Source organism: Nanorana parkeri, unplaced genomic scaffold, assembly GCF_000935625.1.
Source record: "Nanorana parkeri isolate BGI_ZX_2015 unplaced genomic scaffold, ASM93562v1 scaffold360, whole genome shotgun sequence".
Lineage (NCBI taxonomy): Eukaryota > Metazoa > Chordata > Amphibia > Anura > Dicroglossidae > Nanorana > Nanorana parkeri.
Window position 1 is genome coordinate 1179345 of NW_017306628.1, and position 9135 is coordinate 1188479.

The window sequence follows — 9135 nt, forward strand, 5'->3', positions numbered from 1 at the left end:
ATTTTATAAAGTATTTCATATTTGTCTAAAAGGTGAATTGTTAATTTTTCTTTCAGAAGAATGCAAACAATATTATGATAAACTGCTCTTTTTTGGCTAAATTATTTTGCTGTTACTTGTCTGCTAATAAGTTGTCTAAAAAATACTCCAGCAGATATCCAGCAGAGGTTTCACGCGTCTGTTTAGCCCTAAGGATCGCACAGCATGAATTTGCACTGCATGTTTGCTTTCGAAGGAGGAAATGTGGCACTTTGAAATTTGTTTTATACTCATGTTGTGCAGGGTGCAGAATTAAGGTGAAAAGTTATGCAAAAGTAAATTGTGAACTTGACAAGTTAGCAAATCAAGAGGCAGCTAGTTAACATGTATTGATGCTCAGTTGTTAATATTGGGCTATTAACTGCTTTGAGTCTAATGGAAAACGTAGAAATATGAAGCAAGTGCATTAAAGGAAGCCAACTAACAATAGAATCTGGAAGATTGTAGAAGAGTGTTGTGTACATTACTAACAAAGAACAACGTTGTTTTTCTGAGTGACAAAATTAGCATTAGTTTTAATACTCTGTCTTCTGTTCTTAGAACCTTTATAGTAAAAAGAAGCAGTGCTGAAGAGTGATCACACAATATACAGTAATTCTAGACACATTATTTCAGTAAAACAGTTAAATTATGCCTGAACAATATATGATATGTAGCTTCTACACCTTACATGGATGATATTTAGTTTGCTAAAGCACTGTAAATCATAAAAAATAAAATAGTCTATTCTGATATATGTATGCTTTTTATACAACTGCCATAAATTCAATTATTTTTTTAAAGGTTTTTTTGCATCTCAGTTCTGTAGCCTCTTCCAATCTATGTGTGTTTACTCCAGTGGTGGCTTCACATTTTTGCTCGGGTCAGGCTTGCTGACAGTTGCCACAGCAGATCATACTTGCATCAGACACAGTCGCTTGTTGTCTCTGTTGGTAGAGCATGTGACCGGGTGACGATTTAGGACAGCAGTGTTGTTGCCCCAAAACAGGAAGTCTGGATCACCATGAAATTACTTTCTGAAAGGAGTTGTAAAGTCACAGCATATACTATCCCGTTATAACATCAGCATTGTAATAGGAATACATACTATAATTGTTTTTGATAATGCAATCAATGCTTGCTTGAAAAAAAAAATCACTTTTATGTAGTGGGTTCTGCTTTTTATGTACCCTTCATTTTCAAGAGCTTCCTGGATTCCCAATGTGCTTTGCATCCCTTCCCCTGCTGCTTGATGTGATGCAATCTCGATTTCTTAAGACTACATCTTCCATCTTGCATTGCTTCCAGCAAGCAATGATAATGTTACATTGTTCAGATGTTGAGTTGTCGTTTAGAATGCAGGCTCTGCGAGATGTGACACCAGTAAATGCATATTCACAGGGCTGAGTTAAATTGTGTCAGTGCATTGAGGAAGTAAATCAATATGCTTTGATATTAGTTATTGATATTGGTTATTAGGAGTGGGATATAACTTATGAAATTTCAATATAGAAATGCATATTTATTTTTGTATTTAGTTTTTGTTCTCTTGCCTTTATATATTTTTCTATCCAAAAGTATACGCTGACCAAGCTGTCCAACAAAATAAATAGTGATAGGGCATTGAACAAAGTATAATACTGCCAGGGGGGCTTGAGTAATTTTGGCAAGAGTATTTTCATTTAGGTTTAAACCATGGGATATACAAGGTAGCCATTTTAAGTAGACAATTAGCAATGTTATAGTTCACCTCTTCTGTGGCTGTGTGATGCTTGCTCTGGTGCTGTCATATGTCACATGAGCAGATGTAAATAAGGTATGTGAAATTAAAGAGAATGCATGTATACAGTAAATGTTATCAGTACATATATTGACACCTTTCAGTTATCAGAATATATTATTTTCATAATAATGATCCCTTGAAGGTCAATTTCACTCTTGGTGAAGTTGTCCTTTGCAGCCTCCCTTACCTTAGTGTAATCACTTACCTACAGCTGCACTCTAGAGATCTTCACTGCACAGCCCTACCAGGACACCCCATTCATTCCTATGGATGAGGCAATACTTCTATAGATGGCTGTGTCCTCCATGAGAATGGCCCAATCCAGAAAATATGTGCAAGGTTGTGCAGTGCTGGCCAGTGAAGAACTCTAGAGCAGGGCTGAAGTTAATTATTTCATGTTTCATATTTGGGTGGTGAAGTGAAGTTGTCCTTCAAGGCATATTTCTGTGTCTAAGTTAAAACAGGGCACAACTATCATATCATAGAGATTACTGATTTGCATGCTACAGTACATGGTTACATAGGTAGAAGTTTACATGATAGCATATTGTATATAGAATAGAAATTATACTCAAGCTTGAAAACTTTCCCTAAATTCTATCCAGAGGAAGGAAAACATAAGCCCACTGAGGCAGCTGACACTTTCAATTCACAGTCACAGATAAATGTTTTTCTGACCTTATCAGTGTCTGTCAGAAAATTTCCTCCATTGATACATTTTAGAAAGCCGTCCTGGGGCAGAGGGGTGAAGCAGGATGGGTGAGCCTGGAGTTGAGCTGTAATGTTCAATATTAAAAATGCCATTTATAACTGGTTAATATTGTGTCTTTTCTCTTGGCTTGATCATTTAAGCATAATGTGACACTTTCTAAATTGTTTTTCAAGAATGACTGTTCAGCCTATGTGTCAACTGTACTCACTTTGATTAGCAGCAATTGTTCTATGCTTGATCTAACCTATCCTAGACCTGAGGGAACATGAGTATTTATTACTTACCAAGAGGGCTTGTAAAACATACGTAATTGTTAGAAAGAAAACACGAGAGGCTGTGAAACATTTGATATCAGCTAGCATAATATGTATATATAAATATACTGTAAACCTATATAGCAAAGTCTAATATAGTAAGTCTTGCAATGTCCTATTAAAGTGTCTTCAGCCCTAACAATAAACTTCTCTTATTTGCTTCCTTTTGCCCTGATAAATATATCATTGAAAGTTTTTTTTATATACTGTATAAGTTTGATAAATGCAAAAAAACAAACAAACAAAATACCGTTGACTTTGTCAGAAATTTAGAGCTGTCCCGTGTTTTATGCACATTTCCTCCTGATTCTCATAACGGACTATAGAACAATGAGTCTCATATTGTAGAGATGGGAAGAAGTATAGGTTTTCAGTAGTTTGGCAAAATGGGCAGGGATGACAATATTATTTGTTATTCGGTTTTGCTGTTGATTCAGAACAAACCCCACTATTTGCTCTGTCTGGTAAATATTAGTGGAATCTTCATCAAATTGATTGGGGCCACATGCTGGCAACAAGGCCGAAGGCCTGTTCAAACACCTTTGTGCTGTCTGCAGTTAACAAGATAAAATAAAACATCTCCAATTCGCACAGGAACATAAGGATTGGACAGTCGAACATTGGAAAAAAGTCATGTGGTCAAATTAAAATATATTTCTCACATTTACCAGTCTCTCTTGGCTCTCCACAGATATATAATTACATCTTAGCATTCATTTGTGTATCCCATAGTGAGATTTGTGCAAAGGTTTTTTCCCTCCTTATTCCTGGCAATCTTTCCTCTATCTTAAAGAAGAACTCTGGGCAAACATTTTATTAACCCTTGCAGTGGGGCTACCCCCACACTGCAAGGGTTAACTGTGCGTTTGTGTCTTGTGAGGAAAATCTAAATGTTTTAATCAGCCGCTCCTTGGAGCCAGCTTGCTCTTAGACCAGTTTTTCCATTGTCAATCCCCTTCCACTCTAGCGGTCTAAGGAACCTTGAGTCTTCACATCCAATACACAGTGTATAGAAGGTGAGAATGCCAAGGAAACATACCATAGCTACAGTGTAGGAGGAGACAGGTTGGCTGCCAGCCGGCTCCGAAGATTGGGTAAGTATAACTTTATTTTCCTCCCTTGATACAAACGTGCAGTTAAACCTTGCAGTGAGGGGGTAGCCCCAATGCAAGGGTTATAAAACGTTTTGCCTGGAGTTCTGCTTTAACACTAGTCTATTTTTCCTACTCTACTTCTGTCATTCTCTTTTTCTATTGTCCTTTTTGGTCCATTTTTGGTCACATGTTTTGCCACATGTTTTGCCACATGTTTTGGATCCATCAGGGGTAAAGTGCATGTGAGAATAATCAATCTGATGAAGATTTCACATATAGTCTCCCACAGAGGTTGAATTCAATTGAGGATTGTGAACATATATATTAAAGTCTGGTAAATATTTGCTTTGTCCTACACCAAACCAGTGAGGTGTGGTACGTTCCGTGCTGGGTGATGCATTCACCAGCTCTGATCCCAACATGCCCCGCCCTGCCCCCAGCACACCATAGCCCACCCAATTTCACCAAAGCCTTGCCCCCAATCTGTGGAAGCCCTGCCCCCAACCTGATCACCAAGCTATGTGTGGAGGAGGGAGGAGGAAGGGAGGAGAAGCCTCCCTGTCGCTCACTTGCTTGTCACTGGTGAGACATTGAGATCGATGTCCTCAGTGTTTTTTTTTTGATTGGACAGTTTGGACCAATGTCACTTTGCCATTGGTCCAAACCATCCACAGAGCTCAAGCCTCTAACATAGAGTAGAGGCTTTGCAGCTCTGGCCTTACTATGTTAGGTTACACAAGAAGTGGGGAAGCCTGGGTAACCCAACTTATCTGTCAAAAGCCGAATGCAGTGCCGCTTGTAATTAACAGGCAGCGCTCCATCCATAACAGGTTACACAGCAGGGAAGTTTTCCCTGCTGTGTAACCTGTTAGAAGCCACTCTGAGCTTTTTCCTCCATAATACTAGGTGAGGCTCTGCCTCACCTGCCTACCCTGACCGCACGTCCCTGCACCAAACCATTAAACAGTGGTCTAAAGCAGAGAGGCAGTATGTACCCTAACAGACAGACCATGTTCTAAGACCTCCCCATGTGTGATATCACTTTCTTAGTATGGAGCCATACGCCTACTCATAACATCTCTCAGAAGTCCACTGAAGCAAATTTATTGGCAAACCCCAGCTTGAATCACTCTTGATTCACCTATCACTATATGGCAGTAAAAAGCAACACTGATGATTTTCAAAGTGCAATGACTCACTTGCAGGCATGGATTACTACATGAGACAGGATATTTGGGTATTGGTTAGGGAATTTGCCCCCAAGGGAAATATTGGCAAGTGCAGCATTTTTTTTACAATTTGTGCAGAAAGAAACAAATGTTTATTTCTTTTTACTGGGTTTAATGAAGCATATACAAAACTAAATGCAAAGGTAATAAACATGATTAGTTTGTTGCTCTGTCAGTGTCAAAAGTGCCAGGGTCAAAGATAAAAAAGTAGATTCAAAATAATTGTTTTTAAATAAAACCTAAACTTTGGTGATCCTTGTTCCAATTATAGCACATTTAGTAATACTTTGAAAAATATCCGATGCCAGGGGAAATGAAAGCTATATGTTTTTTATGGGATCATTCATCAAGAACTAATTGAAGCCTTCATACAATTTAGCGCTGATAAAACACTGTTACAATAAACAATAACAAAACTCACCAGAGAAGGATTTGTTTTGCCTTGAGGAATTGAGGTAGGTTTTATCTTGGGGATTTCTAGTTAAAGCATCACCATTTCTTTCTTTCATTTTTATAGGGGATAAACAGACTCTCCTCTTGATAATCATGGAGGGGAAGCTGTGTCAGAAGTATTAGTATTGCTCCACTGGAGCTATTCTCATTGTAGACATTAGCAATTGTGTGTTTCTGACATTGCATAGAAAAGCAGGCAGAATATTTGGAAATGGGTTTCATCTCTCATCCGCTTTCTTTGTTAATGTACATACTGTTATTTTGTTCATTTACCATTTTCTACACTAAATCTTGCATCGAAAAGATACTTTATTATGAACACATCATTACAGATAGGAGACATAGCAGTTTAACATGGTGTATTCCGCAGTCATTATATAGTAATTCTGCATGTGTGCCTTTTTTAATATACATGTTTAAAAGTGGACATTGTATTAAGATGTTTTTTATATAAATGCAGTAAATATATAAATATATTGGACAAATGTGTGTTTTTGCAGCCTATCCAAATCAGAACAAAATTCTTGCTATTTAGTTTAATATGATTGAAGGTGTATTATTGTGCGATAACCTTTAGCCAGCAAGTCACAGATCTCTTTGGCTAGCAGCATGTAGCCAATCAAAACAGCTTCTGCCCAAAACATCATTATACCCAATATCACTAATCAAACAATGTGAGCAATTTTCAGGAGTGCATGAGAGGGACTCTAATTAAAAAAAAATGTGAATCCCTGATATAACAAGTTTCTTAGTGTTTGGACACTGCTGCTATAATAAAACATCTAAAATAATCCAGGCATCTCTACCCTGTAAAAGAGGGTGATCAAAACTTGCCTCTCCAATGAGCAATGTGACATTTTTTTCACTCTTGCAGAGCTAGCAACATCACTCCTATCCGACACATCTGGGTGTCGAAAAGCATTTCCCTTGCTTGTCACCATGGTTCCTTCCGCTATATCACTACATTACACAGTGACTGGCAGGAAGAACCACTTCCCCCAATGGGGACATGGTATTCAGCTCACCTGTAAGTGGTGCTGCTAGTTCTGCAAAAGAGCAAAGAATGGACTTGTGCCTGCTCTAACCTCTTGTATTAAAGTGGCACTTTCATAAAGTGAAAGGTTTACCTTAAGAACCAAAGTCTAATACAGACAATATTTAGGTAAAACGTTTGTGTACTTAAGAGCTAATTTTGAAGTGCGGTCCCCCACAGCAACCACTCAGAATCAATCTTGTACTAGTATGGTCTTAGCAGATGTGTTTAAGAATAAGAACACTTTATTAAATAAGGCAGATAGTGCTACACTCACAGCTTTATCAAGGTTGTAACCATACACATAAAGGGAAATATGTGATGGCTATGTGTACAAAAATAAAGGGAACTCTGTGCTGTATGGCTTTATTAAAGATACTCAGACTTTACTGATAATATATATATATATATATTTATGTTATAGCTATGCTGGCACTGATAATTGTTGGTTAAGCATTTTAAGAAAATAATTCCTAATCATTTGAGAATTTGAGATGCTTAAAATTTTACAAAGACTGCATTTAATAAAATATGTAGTACAGTGGACTGTTGGCCATGTTTTTTTTTCTTTAAAATGCTTCCTTTCTTTAAAATTAGTCATTAAAGTGAATTCCCACTAGGCATTTAAATTTTATTAATTCTAGGTTTTTATGCCAATATCTCCTATATGGCTGCAACAAAAGCCACATCACGGCTTCCTGAAATGCATGATCACCATCAATTTTCATAGTAGGGGATATAGTTATATTAAGATGATGCATTAAAGGTGCAATTAAAGTGCTTTTAATGCTTCTTTTCATCCCATTTTGGATAGGAAATTGTTAGTATAATTCAAAGTATAGTGGGGATAAATGTCTTTTGCAAAGTATGCTTGGAATTTAGGTCAACAAAAAGGATTCAAACTTCTAAAATAACTTTTTAAGAGTAATATATCACATTGATTGGTATACGTCAATAAACGTGTACTTTAGCTGCTTTACAGTAAAAATTTAATATGCAGCAATTGAAAGGTACAATCATTTTCTGCTACTAGCCAGTCTGTTTTGAATTTTATGCTTTGTTCATTGGTATAAATGTTAATCTAAATATGATATATGAAAATGTATTCACAGTAAAAACAAATTAATCAATTTAACAATACCCTTGCTACTCTGTGATCAATGCAAAATATGAAACAACTGGTTAATGCAAGTGATTTTCATTAAGGCCTGGTTCACACCTGTGCATCCTGGCAATGTGGGGTCGCGCATGCAAAAAGGCTCCCACACTATTTTGTGCAACACACGGGATGTGTTTTTTTCCCCCACATTTGGGCTTTTTGCATGTGCGGAAAACCGCGTGATTTGCCAGCCGTGTTTGGGGTGCCATTAGAAATGAATGGCACCACAAGCGTGTTTGGCGTTTGTGCGCATTTCTCCAAACTCTTAGAACATGCAGGTGTCAACCATGCCTTGGAGATGACAAACCCATCTATGCAGGTTTCTTCAGTTTAAATATATTGCGAGGGTGTTAGCTTGGCAGTGAGTGTGTGTGACTTCCTGGATGTGTTCACTCCACAAAAAATAGGCACAGCCAGCAATGATTTCCTCAGGTAAAACACACGTGCAGTTTATTTACACTATATACAAGCAAAAAAGGAGCAAAACAAACAAAACATGAAAATAAATCCTTGCCTTTCGACACCTTACTGCACACCCTGTTTTCCCTCACTAACAACTAGGTGCAACCTTGTACTGCCCCTAGCACCTATCTTCCTATTGCGCAAACTGCCACACAGGCTGTGTCTCACTGCACAGGTAGGTAGAAAGCTCCCCAGTCTACTCAGGCACAAAACTGGTTCCAGGGTGGAGCAAAACTAGGTATTCTGGGAGTTCTTATAGAGGCTCTAATGAGCTAGCTTACTTAAAGGAGAACTATGGGGTTAGGGCTTTCCCCCATAGTTCTCCTAAGGGCAATGGGAGGACACAAACTAGCATCCTCCCGTCACCCAAAGCTCAGTATACTGCGAGCTACAGCTCGCGGTATACTGAGACGCCGCAGCCAGAACGGATCCCAACAATTCTGTCTGGATCCACCCAGCTGCGTGAGTGACAGCTGGCGCTCCCTATCTAGAGGCAGAGCAAGTTGTACCCGCCCCCTCCCCGTCCGTTCCGCCAGTCAGCGCTGGAGGATCGGATAGGGGAGGGGATCCCTGCAGGGAGCTGTGAGTGACAGTCACGGCTCTCTGCAGGGATAGATCGAGAAGAGAGCGAGCGCCGGTATGTGTATGTATGTATTTATACATCTATATATACATATATATATCTTTATCTATATATGTATATATAGATATAGATATATATTAGGGCTGGTAATGATTGAAATTTTCGTGTTCGATTGATCGAAATTTTTTTTAATCGATTAATTTCGATTAATTATAACGCACATACAGATCCAACTACATTGGCCTATACACATACAGCACAGCAATGAAGTAATAAAATGAACTAGGATCACACT